Source organism: Bos indicus x Bos taurus, chromosome 3, assembly GCF_003369695.1.
Source record: "Bos indicus x Bos taurus breed Angus x Brahman F1 hybrid chromosome 3, Bos_hybrid_MaternalHap_v2.0, whole genome shotgun sequence".
NCBI classification, from domain to species: Eukaryota; Metazoa; Chordata; class Mammalia; order Artiodactyla; family Bovidae; genus Bos; species Bos indicus x Bos taurus.
In genome coordinates, this window is record NC_040078.1 from 1354749 (window position 1) to 1370743 (window position 15995).

The 15995-nt window shown below is 39.1% G+C and overlaps 1 protein-coding gene and 1 pseudogene across 4 annotated transcripts in view; both read right to left on the reverse strand.

Moving 5' to 3' along the window:
- The window catches only part of POU2F1 (POU class 2 homeobox 1), a 215385-nt gene that overhangs the window by 78147 nt on the left and 121243 nt on the right, over positions 1-15995 (reverse strand). The gene's annotated exons all lie outside the window — the stretch shown is intronic.
- LOC113883186 lies at positions 9903-11741 on the reverse strand (annotated as a pseudogene).

Below are 15995 nucleotides of genomic sequence, written 5' to 3' on the forward strand. Positions count from 1 at the left end.
ATTGCCACTTTTATATTAAAACATTAAAAGAAAAACATCAACAATGACCAGAGTTGCAGTAAACTTTTGGGGATACATCCAGACAGCAAGAGGCAAAGAAAAAAGCAGGTGCATTAGAGGTGAATCCAAGGACACTAGTTTCAGTGAAGGCCCAGCTGAAAGTTAGGTGAAATTTACATGGAGTTTAAGAATTTTTGGCTTCCCCAGTGGCTCAGCTTGTAAAGAATCCGCCTGCAATGCGGGAGACCTGGGTTTGATCCCTGGGTTCGGAAGATCCCCCAACATCCCCATTCCAGTGTTCTGGCCTGGAGAACTTCAAGACTGTATGGGGTTGCAAAGAGTCAGACATGACTGAGCGACTTTCACTAAAAATTGGCAAGTTGTCATCTCCCAGGAAGTTGTTTCTTCACAGGTAGTAGTCAAGGACCAAACAGGCAAAGGTCTCCTGTCCTGATGAGTAGTTCACACTTCTGAGATTTGCACAGGTTTCATGCTTTTCAATGCCTCTCAGTGCCCAGACCATGTGCTACCTTCGTTTATGTTTCCAACCTTCCAAACACAAAAGCAATAATTTATCAGTTCAGTTCAGTCGCTCAGTCGTGTCCGACTCTTTGTGACCCCATGAATCGCAGCACGCCAGGCCTCCCTGTCCATCACCAACTCCCGGAGTTTACTCAGACTCACGTCCATCGAGTCAGTGATGCCATCCAGCCATCTCATCCGCTGTCGTCCCCTTCTCCTCCTGCTCCCAATCCCTCCCAGCATCAGAGTCTTTTCCAATGAGTCAACTCTTTGCATGAGGTGGCCAAAGTACTGGAGTTTCAGCTTTAGCATCATTCCTTTCAAAGAAATCCCAGGGCTGATCTCCTTCAGAATGGACTTGTCGGATCTCCTTGCAGTCCAAGGGACTCTCAAGAGTCTTCTCCAACACCACAGTTCAAAAGCATCAATTTTTCGGCACTCAGCCTTCTTCACGGTCCAACTCTCACATCCATACATGACCACTGGAAAAACCGTAGTCTTATACCTTCTATTACTCCAATGTGATTTGTCTCTTAAAAAAAATTGACTTCTGCTTTTTAAAATTCTGTCCAGGAATGCCTTTATTTTATTATTTTTTGGTAGAGGGAAGACAGTCTTTTCATTATCCTAATCCTATTGTCATTTCTCCATGAATGAGAATAGATATCTATGTCCTTTTTTTGTTGTTTTAGTCGCTAAGTCATGTCCGACTCTTTTGTGACCCCATGGACTGTAGCCCGCAAGGCTCTTTTGTCTGTGGGATTCTCCAGGCAAAAATACTGGAGTGGGTTGCCGGGCCTTCCTCCAGGGGATCTTCCTGATCCAGGGACAGAACCCACGTCTCCTATGTCTCCGGCACTGGCAGGCAGGTTCTGTACCGCTAGTACCACCTGGGAAGCTCCCTGTTATGTACAGTAGTTTGTACATATGAATCCCACACATAGTGAATCCATAATGATTAAAGCAACTTAAAAATATAAGTACCTTTCTTTTATTTTTACTTTTAAATTAATTTTATTGAAGTATAGTTGATTTACAATGTTGTGTTAGTTTCTGCTGTACAGAAAAGTCAATCAGTTATGCATACACATATACGTCCACTCATATTTAGATTCTATTCCCATACGGGTCATTAAAGAGCACAACCAAGCTGTTAAGTAAAGACACTTAATCCTCATTTAAGAGATAATATTAATATTTTCCAAACAGGTCAACCCTTTGAGGCCTCAAAATTAAAACTTACAATCTAATTACTTCTTCAGAATCTAGTTATATCTAAAGGAAACCATGATACTTAAAAACAAATTTTATTTTTTCTAATCTCAGTGACCTCAGATTTTTTTTCTAAATGCATAGGTTTGAGAGGTAGTAAATAAATAAGAAAAACTGCCACTGCCCTCAAGCCAAGCATGGCAGACTACGTTATTTGTGGTAAGAAAGGTACAAAGTGCTTTGAGAGTTCTAGTGTGGCAGAGAGGGAGAGAGGAGATTTTAAATAGGGTCTAGGATTAGAGTGAGGGCTGAACCACCAAGGAGAGCAAAGCAAAAATCAAATGGTTCATATGTAAAAATACTTTATTATTACAACCCATTATTCGTATCTTAAGTCATTCTAACTGTAATACAGAGGGAGATGCCCAAAGACACTGTCAGAAAAAAAAAAGTAAAGATTTGGATTCTAACACTATTTCCTGACAAAAATGAATACAGAGAGGTTACTTTAAATGTATATTATTCAACCCATTAGCAGGCTCTAAGACTCTTGAGAGTCCCTTGGACTGCAAGGAGATCCAACCAGTCCATTCTGAAGGAGATCAGCCCTGATCTCCTTTCTTTGGAGGGAATGGTGCTGAAGCTGAAACTCCAGTACTTTGGCCACCTCATGCGAAGAGTTGACTCATTGGAAAAGACTCTGATGATGGGAGGGATTGGGGGCAGGAGGAGAAGGGGACAACAGAGGATGAGATGGCTGGATGGCATCACTGACTCGATGGACGTGAGTCTGAGTGAACTCTGGGAGTTGGTGATGGACATGGAGGCCTGGCGTGCTGTGATTCATGGGGTCGCAAAGAGTCGGACACGACTGACCGACTGAACTGAACTGAACAGGAGGGAAAAAAAAGGAAAATAACAAGTGTAACAAGGATGTGGAGAAAATGGGATCCTTGGCCCTCATTATGGAAATGGAAAATGATTGAGCTGCTGTGGAAGAGTTTAGTGGGTCTTCAAAAAGGTTAACTACATGATCCATCAATTCCACTGTAGGTATATACCCCAAAGAACTGAAAACAGATACTCAAATCCTTGCACATGAATGTCCATAGCAGCACTATTCACAACAACTAAAAAGCAGAAACAACCCAAATGTCCATTAACAGATAACTGGAAAAACAAACTGTGGTATAGTCACACATGGAATATTATTTGGGCACAAAAAGAATGAAGTACTGCTACAACCTAGATGAACCTCAAAAACATCATGCTAAGTGAAGAAGTCAGACAGACATACTGTATGATTCCATTTAAATGAAATCTCCAGAAGGGTTCAGCCAACACAGACAGATCACAGACTGATGACTGCCAGGAGCTGGGGGGAGGGGAAAAGTAGAGTATCCTTTTAATGGCTTCCTTTTGGAATAATGTTAGAACTAGATAAAAGCGATAGCTGCAACAACACTGCGAATGTACTAAATGTCACAGAATTGCTTGCTTTTAATGCTTAATTTTATGTTATATGCACTTCACCTCAATTAAACAGAATCAAAAATGAATTCTCAGCTGTAGAGCAAAACAGACAGTAGAAATCTTACTGCCCTATGAGCTTCCCTGGCTATAGCAGCCAATCTCACCTCTCTAATCGGCCACTTGACATTCTGCTACAAGGCAAGTAACAAGAGACTTAGCCTCTAGTGGAACTATGTATGTACAAAAATAAACAAACATTTTTTGAATGAGAAATTCTGGAACATGGGGTTCGTGAAAGTAATTTTTCATCACTAAGCAGATATATTCTGGATGGTATGTACTATATTTTAATCTGTAATTAGCAGCCACATTATATACTACTACTTCAGTTAAACCTATACAATAAGGAAAAGTTTTTTTTTTTTTTTCCCTTCAGATTCTTAATTTAAGGCAGTAAATTTAATTTCAGTAAATTTAAGGCAATCAAAATTATGGTTAAATTTCAGATGTCCTACAAGAAATAATGATAATATCTGTGCCTGTCACTACATTCCCTTGATAAGCAGCACAAATTCCAAATGAATGTCACAAAAAGTCAGGCAACTGTGGGGCATATCTAATAGAAAAAACAGCCAAAAGATCTTCATGAAAACTTGGCTTCTACTAGTGTGTGTGTCTATGTGTGTGAATAGGTGATTTCTTCCAAGTGTGTCACCATAAAATAGGAGGAACCTGGGATAATGGAAACCCAGAAAGAGCATCACTTATGGCTATAAAAACGTTCTATGTTACTACAAAGCAAGATGCATCATCAGAACTGAGGCTATAGTTTATCCACGGAATGGATGACTATAACACCTCTGCTAAAAATTTGAAATAAGACTGATTACATTCTTCGCAGCCAAAGATGGAGAAGCTCTATACAGTCAACAAAAACAAGACTGGGAACTGACTGTGGCTCAGGTCATGGACTCCTTATTGCCAAATTCAGACTTAAATTGAAGAAAGTGAGGAAAACCACTAGACCATTCAGGTATGACCTAAATCAAATTCCTTACAGTTACACAGTGGAAGTGAGAAATAGATTTAAGGGACTAGATCTGATAGACAGAGTGCCGGATGAACTATGGTCGGAGGTTTGTGACACTGTACAGGAGACAGGGATCAAGAACATCCCAAGGAAAAAGAAATGCAAAAAAGCAAAATGGCTGTCTGAGGAGGCCTTACAAATAGCTGTGAAAAGAAGAGAAGTCAAAACCAAAGGAGAAAAGGAAAGATATACCCATTTGAATGCACAGTTCCAAAGAATAGCAAGGAGAGATAAGAAAGCCTTCCTCCGTGATCAATGCAAGAAATAGAGGGAAACAATAGAATGGGAAAGACTAGAGATCTCTTCTAGAAAGTTAGAGATACCAAGGGAACATTTCCTGCAAAGATGGGCACAATTAAGGACAGAAATGATATGGACCTAACAGAAGCAGAAGATATTAAGAAGAGGTGGCAAGAATACACAGAAGAACTATACAGAAAAGATCTTCACGACCCAGATAATCACGATGGTGTGATCACCCACCTAGAGCCAGACATCCTGGAATGTGAAGTCAAGTGGGCCTAAGGAAGCATCACTATGAACAAAGCTAGTGGAGGTGATGGAATTCCAGTTGAGCTATTTCAAATCGTAAAAGATGATGCTGTGAAAGTGCTGCACTCAATATGCCAGCAAATGTGGAAAACACAGCAGTGGCCACAGGACTGGAAAAGGTCTGTTTTCATTTCAATCCCAAAGAACGGCAATGCCAAAGAATGCTCAAACTACCGCACAATTGCACTCATCTCACACGCTAGTAAAGTAATGTTCAGAATTCTCCAAGCCAGGCTTCAACAATACATGAGGCGAAAACTTTCAGATGTTCAAGCTGGTTTCAGAAAAGGCAGAGGAACCAGAGATCAAATTGCCAACATCCGCTGGATCATGGAAAAAGCAAGAGAGTTCCAGAAAAACATCTATTTCTGCTTTATTGACTATGCCAAAGCCTTTGATTGTGTGGATCACAATAAACTATGGAAAATTCTGAAAGAGATGGGAATACCAGACCACCTGACCGGCCTCTTGAGAAACCTGTATGCAGGTCAGGAAGCAACAGTTAAAACTGGACATGGAACAACAGACTGGTTCCAAATAGGAAAAGGAGTACGTCAAGGCTGTATATTGTTACCCTGCTTATTTAACTTATATGCAGAGTACATCATGAGAAACGCTGGGCTGGAAGAAACACAAGCTGTAATCAAGATTGCCGGAGAAATATCGATAACCTCACATATGCAGATGACACCACCCTCGTAGCAGAAAGTGAAGAAGAACTAAAAAGCCTCTTGATGAAAGTGAAAGAGGAGAGTGAAAAAGTTGTCTTAAAGCTCAATATTCAGAAAAAGAAGATCATGGCATCTGGTCCCCTCACTTCATGGCAAATAGATGGGGAAACAGTGTCAGACTTTATTTTTTTGGGCTCCAAAATCACTGTAGATGGTGATTGCAGCCATGAAATTAAAAGACGCTTAGTCCTTGGAAGGAAAGTTATGACCAACCTAGATAGCATATTCAAAAGCAGAGACATTACTTTGCCAACAAAGGTCCGTCTAGTCAAGGCTATGGTTTTTTCTGTAGTTATATATGGATGTGAGAGTTGGGCTATAAAAAAAGCTGAGTGCCAAAGAACTGATGCTTTTGAACTGTGGTGTTGGAGAAGACTGTTGAGAGTCCCTTGGACTGCAAGGAGATCCTACCAGTCCATCCTAAAGGAGATCAGTCCTGAATATTCATTGGAAGGACTGATTCTGAAGCTGAAATTCCAATACTTTGGCCACCTCATGGGAAGAACTGACTCATCTGAAAAGACCCTGATGCTGGGAAAGATTGAGGGCAGAAGAAGGGGACGACAGAGGATGAGATGGTTGGATGGCATCACCAACTCCATGGACATGAGTCTGAGTAAACTCTGGGAGTTGGTGATGAACAGGGAGGCTTGGCGTGCCTCCATGTTCCATGCGTCCATGGGGTCGCAAAGAGTAGGACATGACTGAACTGAGCTGAACTGAAGAATTTCCACTGCTATTATATATTCATGTACCAAGAAATGGTACATGTTTTACTTTTTTTGGTTGTTTTTATGTAGATAACTGTACATCAGTGACGCATGGTAAGATTTCTATAAATGGTTGACGTTTGTGGAATTAACTCTATCAGGATGAAAGTTCTATTAAAATAATTTTTTTTAGCTTTCTTCTTAATTGTAGAAAAATGACTTGTGAGCTACTAAATACTGAGATCAAGTCTTCTGCAAATATCACAGAATAGGAATACTCTGAAGGCCAAGAAAACCAAAAAGCCCTTATTCTAGAATTACAGTATCATAGCAATATTTTTGTTTACAAAAATCTGCAAACATTTGATGTGTTCCATCTTTCTCCTGCCTCATAATCTAGTCAAGTGCTCCTTATTCACCCTTTAGTGAGCCAGGTAAATGGCAGCAGTGTCATGCTTTCTTGGGAAACACAAAAGGTCCCTGAAAAGCTGCAGTAAAACTTACTATCCTGATTTTATCTGATGTCAGGGTTCCTAGCTTGAATTATGACTCTGTTACCAATTCTTCTAATACTGTTTATTCATCTGGATGAACTACGTATCCCAGACTTCTTACTGCATTCTATTCCCTGGTTTCATTTTCCCCAATGTCACAAGGACATTTCTAATTATCTCTGTTCCTAATCCTATCTAGAGTGCTTTCTTACCTTCCCTTCTACCTAAAAACTTACTATCTATAACCATTATCTATAACTTACCTTTAACTTTTTCAGGGTCCCATTTCTCTAACATTTAAAAAAAAAGAAAAGTTATGGTGTAGGAGGAGAGGGCTTCTATCTAAGCTGCTGCATTTATCAGTGCTCTGAAAGCCAACACCCACCTTCCCCTTAGGAACTTTGCCACCCCCCTCCTACTGGTTCTCTCAGCATATAAATGGACTTGAACTCCTCTCCCATCCATCCTTCCTTTATTTAATATCACACCATCATCACACTCATACTCATAATAAACAGTAGTTACTAAGCCCTTACTGAATTATACATCTACTTGCTTTCAACATCAATTTTATGCAATGGCTTATTATTATTTATCTCCATATTATAGCTGAAAAAATCTGTGGCACAGAAGGAAATAATGTGCCCAAAGTAACATAACTGAAAAAGAAACCAGGATCTGAATCCAGATGGTCTGGTTCCAGGGCCTAAGCTCTTAATCACACACGTTCTTATAGAGCTTGTATTTAAAAAGTTGCCTACATTTGTCCTTCCCCTGCCCAACTCTATCCATAGCAATTTCTTTCCTTATATCACTTACTTAAAACCTTTAAGTCCCTGCTGCTGCTGCTGCTAAGTCACTTCAGTCGTGTCCAACTCTGTGTGACCCCATAGACAGCAGCCCACCAGGTTCCCCCGTCCCTGGGATTCTCCAGGCAAGAACACTAGAGCGGATTGCCATTTCCTTCTCCAATGCATGAAAGTGAAAAGTGAAAGTGAAGTCACTCAGTCGTGTCCAACTCTTAGCAACCCCATAGACAGCAGCCCACCAGGCTCCCCCGTCCCTGGGATTCTCCAGGCAAGAACACTGGAGTGGGTTGCCATTTCCTTCTCCAATGCATGAAAGTGAAAAGTCAAAGTGAAGTTGCTCAGTCCCTAGTATATGAATAAATAAACACAGTATTACTTTTTAGCACGGGAACTATATTCAATATCTTGTAATAAATCATAATGAAAAAATATATATATATACATATAACTAAATTACTTTGTTGTATAGCAGAAATTAACACAACATTGTAAATCAACTATACTTTAATAAGATACATTTCTTAAAAAGTCCCTAGTAACTACTGTCAAATCCAAAGATCACATGTTAAGATTCCTATATGTCTCCACCTCTTTGCAAGACTTCATTACGGTGAATACGAACTCCATGAAGTCTGCTGTCCAGTTCACTTCTGATCGCTGCAGTTGCTCTTTCTTAGTCTACTTAAAGCACTGTCCAAAGTGAGAGCAGAGTGAAAAAGTTGGCTTAAAGGTCAACATTCAGAAAACGAAGATCATGGCATCCGGTCCCATCACTTCATGGGAAATAGATGGGGAAACAGTGGAAACAGTGTCAGACTTTATTTTTCTGGGCTCCAAAATCACTGCAGATGGTGACTGCAGCCATGAAATTAAAAGACGCTTACTCCTTGGAAGGAAAGTTATGACCAACCTAGATAGCATATTCAAAAGCAGAGACATTACTTTGCCAACAAAGGTCCGTCTAGTCAAGGCTATGGTTTTTCCAGTAGTCATGTATGGATGTGAGAGTTGGACTGTGAAGAAAGCTGAGCGCCGAAGAATTGATGCTTTTGAACTGTGGTGTTGGAGAAGACTGTTGAGAGTCCCTTGGACTGCAAGGAGATCCAATCAGCCCATCCTAAAGGAGATCAGTCCTGGGTGTTCATTGGAAGCACTGATGTTGAAGCTGAGACTCCAGTACTTTGGCCACCTCATGCGAAGAGTTGACTCATTGGAAAAGACTCTGATGCTGGGAGGGATTGGGGTCAGGAGGAGAAGGGGACGACAGAGGATGAGATGGCTGGATGGCATCACTGACTCGATGGACGTGAGTCTGAGTGAACTCCGGGAGTTGGTGATGGACAGGGAGGCCTGGAGTGCTGTGATTCATGGGGTCACAAAGAATCGGACACAACTGAGCGACTGAACTGGAACTGGAACTGAAAGGAAATTTCTGTGATGATGGAAATGTTTCACAACCATAGTGGATAGTAGTCACTAATGACATATGGCTACTGAGCACAAGAAGGGCAGCTAACATGACTGAATTTTAAATTTAATTTAATTTAAACAGCGATGTGCACCCTGTGGCCACCCTACTACAGGGCAGGGCTTCTTTCTCTGTCCACCCTTTTCATGTTATAGAGCTTTGCCTGTGGTCCTCTTCTCAGCTTATCCATTCTCTTCCCATTAGTATCTCCCTGCTAAGTGCTTCCACACCTATATAAGCAGCCAATTTTTTTCCCCCTCAACATATCTCTATCTTCAATTACTCACTTTTTCACCTGCAAGTACTGTAAGGCACCCAAATGCAACATCTGCAAAACTGAACGTATCGCTTCAGGCAGTCTGCTCCCAGCGCAGGCCGCCCCTACTCAGGTAACGGTGCTACGGCTATCGTGGTCCCGAGACAAACACAGGCATTTATTTTAGATTACTCGCTTTCCTTCCTCCCTTTTTTCTAAAAAATCACCTTCTCAATCTCCTCTCCACCTCTCACGAGTGCTCATTAAATCTGACCCCTGGCTTCTACTGCCACTGCTCTAAGCCAAAAATGCTATATAGTGGATCTAATTGAAAGAGCAATGGAGTCTAGTGTTTTGCTTCAAGCAAGATGTAAAATATAAGATAACTGGGAAATCTTTTATATTTGTTAGAAAAAAAGAACACAAAAAAGTGACATGATAGGAAACTAACCTGCCTTGTAAGGAAGAAGGGAGAAAATTACAATCTCATAATCTGTGTTTAAAGCAGCCTTTTAGAAACAAACACAATATATTAATATTCTAAATTCTATTTGTAATGAATAAAAATAAAGTGGATACTGCCTTTAAAAATCTTAATTTTTGTTACTGGGTTACACTTGATGAAAAGATCAATTCTTCATTCACTCTTTTAACAAAAGTGAAATTTTAATTCAAATGTCACTTAGTATCCTCATAGGCTCACTAATCATGCATGGTTCTCTGCTCCATATACCAAAACGACAGCAAAAACTCCCCACAGGCACCAAAGGGCAGGGCCAGGGAAAGTTTCTCAATATGCAATAATCAGAATCTCTTAGAAGCCATGTATCTTGACATCTGTCAAACCAAACACGAGATAGAGGAAAGCCATCTTTCCTATTAAGCGTTTGACTTTTTGCTTCTGGACCACCAAGAACAGAGTAATATATCCTCTACCATGCTCATGAGGCTCTAGAAGTGCTCCAGGCAGTTCAACAACCTCTGGGACTATTTAAAACATCCTATGAAGGAAGACCGAGAAAAATCAGTACCAGTGTTGGTATTTCCACTCTGACGCTTATAAAAGAACTTTGGCCAGTGCATAATGCAGTCCACACAGTAAAATACGTAATAAATTTAAAACAACAATAATAATAGCAATAAGAATACTAGTAATAATCCTACGATAAACATAAGTTCAAAAGGAAAATGGCCCTGTGGAGTCTGAAATGTGTAATTGTTCCACTATTTTTTCATTTTTTTTGTTGACAAATAATCTTTTCTTTTTCTTTTTTCTCTGCAGTTCTTACCTAGCTGGGCACTTCACCGCACGACTGTTGGTTGATGTCATGAAAGTCGCGTCAATCAACGCTGCAGCCCACAGACTGGGCGGTCTCCAGGATTTCCTTAATGGTTCCAGAGAATACTCTAGCTGTTAAAGACTGATGCCACATCTGTCAGGCAATGTTGACAAGCTCATCAAAAGTGTTATTTCCACTGTGCTTAATGTTTTTCTGCTTCTGTCTTTGTATTTGAGGGCTTTGATGATCAGGGCAGAAGCAGAAGGTATCACCTCAATCTGGGGCTGTCTGTTCTGAATGGTCGGTTTCTCTGTAATCCTCAGGCCCTTCCTATCAGTGGTTGCCTTGGTGATGTCACCACCAATCCTTTTTGGAGACAGAGCCAGAGGACCGATGTTGGGAGCCAGGGCATACGCTGCGCCTACTTCCCCACTGGTGCACCTCAGATACACAACTCTGATTTCGCTGGGGTCTAAGTTAGGTGGCATGGTGGGGTCAGCTGGCGTCAGATGAACCTGCATTGGGGACGACTGAAGAAAGGTGCGTCTTTGCCTCCTGCAAGCCGAGAGCTCCACTACGTTCTGATGAGAACTTTACGTGAGGCCTGTCCCTCAGTGAATTTCTGAGGCTTCTCCTAAAACTACTGGTAGTTCATCTGGAAATGTTTTCCCAAACTAGCACATCAAGATTCTTCAATTATTACAAAAATAGCAGATATATTCACTGGTGCCCTGGTCTTTCAACATCTTTTGTCCTCATTTCAAAGAAAATGATGCCTGATCATGACCTCTTAAGAATATAACTTTCTAATATCAACCATGGCACTAATAAGTCCCACAGAACAGATAAACATTTGTTGCTAAGAATTTCTGATAGTATTTTTGGAATGTCATTTCATAACTGTATTGATTAATAAATTTTGAATTAATAAATTTATTTGGCTTTTTCAGTTGCCAAAAAGATCTTGATATTATCCTGGAGAAAAATCATCTGAATGAAAAAATCAAGTGAACATAATTCAGGTAAAAAGAAGATAGTTAAACTGACCACAAACTCAATCAGTCAACAGGTTAAAACCGAATCCTCCTAAAACTGAGTTTTTGTCTGGTTAAAAGATGAGTTGGTTGCTTTAAAATAGAACAACTTTTAATCTTTCAAAACAGTTAAATATTATCAGAAAAATAATATCTTATATTTTAAAAATTTAATCTGATGTCATTTTTCTTTATTAATTATAAAAGTTACAAAAAGGCAACAATAAATTTTCAAAAATAATAAAAATAAGCCAATGTTAATGGAAGTGGCTGCACTAAAGTCTGCAGAACTCTAACGCTAATTCCGAGGAAGACTAAACGATAAGGGATTTAGAAAGCACGTGATGTGATGGGGAAACGCTAGAGAAATTAGAAACCTTCAGTGCAGACTTCTTCCTCCCATCTTAGCTTTCTTTCTTTCTCCATACTGAACATACACTGCCCATTACCATCACATTTAGATCCCACCCAGCTTCCAGGTCCAGTTGAAGTTCCACTTTCTTCAAAGCCTTCCCTGATCTTCCCAACTAGAAATGATATCTCCCTACACTGAATTTCTATGGACTCTTGTAATACTTATGATTATTCTATTACATTTTCAAATATGTTCTCTATAAGAGAAATTTCTTGAGAACAAGTTAATATCTTATTCAATTTTAGTGATTCTACTGAGTACAGTATAGAGTCTTACACACAGGAGAGAAAACAAAAGGAACATGGTACAGAAGACAGGAGGATGTCTCTGTCACTTCACAGATATTTGTCTACTGATATGTGTGACTCTTCTTGTCAAGGAACTAAACATCTAAGCCTCAGTCCCTGATCTACAGAAAGAAAAAATAATGCCTCATATGGTGGTTATAAGGATTAAATGAGGTAATCTACACAAGTGTTTAACATACTTAATGAACGTGATACTTAATGAATGACAATCACTATTACATTACTAGTAATACTTAAGAATGACAGCCACTGTTATATTACTTTATAATAAATTATCATATTTATAATACTTTATAATAAATCTATATACTTTATAATATATGTACTAATATAATAAATACTTTATAATAGATGAATTAAAAAAAAAAACAAAACTATACAGTCCTGGAATTCTCCAGGCCAGAATACTGGAGTGGGTAGCCTATCCTTTCTCTAGTGGATCTTCCCAACCCAGGAATCCAAGTGGGGTCTCCTGCATTGCAGGCAGATTCTTTACCAACTGAGCTATGAGGGAAGTCCTTTATAATAAATCACTTTATAATAAATGTCAAACGATGAAAACTTAGACTAGGGCAATGACTTCTAGGAAAGCTTTCATTTTTAAAAAATGAGAAAAATCATTTTAATCTGTGTTATTGCTAAGGGCAGAATTCAAGAGTATAGACAACACAGTTATAAAACAGCAGAACAGGATGCATTAAAAACTGTTCCCTGTCAAAGGATGAGTCCAAGCTCAGGGTAGATGAACATTTGCCAGAAATACTGATGAAAAGAAATCTGCTCTCTGATTAAAAAGTGAGCAAGGCTTAACATTTGTCTAATAATTTTTACATTAAAGAAAATGCCTTGGTTTTTCTTACCGAAGTTTATAAAACGTTATACAACTTCTGGTCTCCAACTGTCATCTAAAATATAGTTAATCAGATTTAATTTAGGATAAAGTACTCTGGCAGGCACATTTTAATCCCAGAAGCTGTGAATAGTTACCTTACATGGTAAAAAAGATTTTGCAGACTGGATCAGGTCAAGGGTCTTTAGATGGGGGTGTTATGCTTGATTATCTGGGTGGACCCAGTGTAACCACAAAATGGTCTTTGTAAGAGACAGAGGAAGGCAGGAGAGTCAGAGAAAATGTGGTTAAGAGGAGCAGCAGTGAGAGAGAGAGGAAGACAGGCAGATGGACCTAAAGACACTTTACTTCTGGCTCTGAAGATGGAGGAAGAGGTCATAAACCAAGGAACACAGGTAGCCTATAGAAGCTATTAGAAGAGAGAAGGAAATAAATTCTCTCCACGGAGCTTCTGGAAGGAATGCAGCTTAGGACTTCTGACCTCCAAAGCCATAATAAAATCATGCTGCTTTACCCAGCAATTTCACAATTAGTTATATATTCCAAAGAACTACGTACACTGGTGCACAATTCACAATGGAAACAACCCCAGCATCCATAAACAGATGAATGGGTAAACAAAATGTGATGTAAACATACAACTATATACTGTACAACACAGAGGAACTTGAAAATATACTAAGTGAAATAAATCAGACACAAAAGAACATATTGCATAATTCCACTTAAGTAAAGTATCTAGAATAGGCAAATTCAGAGACAGAAAACAGATTGGAGGTTACCAAAGGCTTGGAGAAAGAAGTAGTTACTGTTTCCCCTAGAGGAAGCATCCTTTCCAGCATCCTGGTACAGAAAGCTGTGTTATAGGAAATATCATTACTACTCCCTCTTATCCAGATGGGTACTTTATTGAAATGATATTATTTGGAAAAAACAATCTTACATTTTCTTCACTTCTGATCTTGGACTTCTTGAGCTAGGCTATGGAAGGTCATATACTCCTGTTGGCTAGATTAAGCCATACATCTACTCTCTTTAATTTGACCTCAAGAAGCTTATTAATATTTTTTTAATCAATCCCTTAAAGGTAACTATGTCAAAATTCACTGCTGCTGCTGCTAAGTTGCTTCAGTCGTGTCCGACTCTGTGCGACCCCATAGACCGCAGCACACCAGGCTCCCCCGTCCCTGGGATTCTCCAGGCAGGAACACTGGAGTGGGTTGCCATTTCCTTCTCCAAAGCATGAAAGTGAAAAGTGAAAGGGAAGTCGCTCAGTTGTGTCCGACTCTTAGTGACCCCATGGACTGCAGCCCACCAGGCTCCTCCATCCATGGGATTCTCCAGGCAAGAGTACTGGAGCAGGGTGCCCTCAAATCTATCTCATTCAAAATCTTTGAGGCAGTATGAGATAATAAAAGGCTCAAGATCTTTGCAATCAAAAATTACTAAATAGTTCTGAATGTATTTCCCTTATCTGTAAAATAGGCATAATACTACTTACTTTTATTAATTATTATATAAAGTATATACAATAAAGCAGCTAGCCATGCACATATACTAAGAATTCAACCAACGGTAAATGCTGCCATTATTATTACTCTTATCCCTGTCTTCCTCTCAGATGAAAATGAAATTTTTTCATCCTCTCAGATGAAAAATGAGAAAAATGGAGAAATCTAATGTAAATTATTCCTCATTTTCCATCTCCCTTCCACCTCAATATTCCGTCACTGTGTGATTTTACCTTCTTCTCCTCAATATTAAAAGGGTGTATCTTTTTCTATTTTCAAAGTTAACCCGCTATTCTGTACTTCTGATCCTACCTCCTTCTCCTACCTCAGTTCTCTCAGTCGTTTTTCTTTAACTTCTTTCTCTCTGGTGGCTCATTCCACCTGGCCTATGAAATATCACCATGGCACTTTTCTATACCTCCTCTTGAATTACCATAATCTACCCTGAATCTGTCACCTGCACATCTGTCTCATCTCTAATGGGTTGCTAACTCTTCAAAGACTGAAGCGGTCTCATTTATTTGTACTAACATCTTTTAATAACACCAAGTATAATATTATTATTATACATACAGGATACTTAATATACATATACATACTTAATAATAAATTAATAAACCTAAACAACAGATTTTCTGTGAACATGTAAGGGCTATTTGACAAAAGTGCATTGTCAGACTTAGCTGCTCAACCTAAATAAATCACTTTGGCTGGAGAAAGGCAAAGAAGTACCGTCTCAACATAATCTTAAATACTCTTATAATACATTCTTTTAAAATGTCACAAATCAAAAACTATTTTTTCCTGACATGTTTAAAATTGTAGTAATCTATACAAAAGTATTCTGAATCCAGAAAATGTGAAACTTCAGTTTTATTATAATGCTGAGTTCTTTTCCACTGAAAATTTTACTTGTTATTCACAAACTAACAAAATCCAAGAATCCATATATTCTTTACAATTAATCTCCAGGCTTGTTTGTTATATTTTTAAACAAAAATCAATTTATAAGCATGTAATTATTGGAATAAACTGTAATTTTATTTTATTATTTTTTGTTTTTTGGCTGTGCCACACAGCATGTAGGATCTTAGTTCTGCAACCAGGGATTGAACCCACACCCCCTACAGTGGAAGCATGCAGTCTTAACCACTGGACACCAGTGAAGTACCAATAAACTGTAATTTTAAACTCAATGTATCAGACATGGTAATTTACTACGCAAACTGGAACTCAAATGTATTTTTATGCTCCTGAGCTAACTACCTGGCATCAGTGGG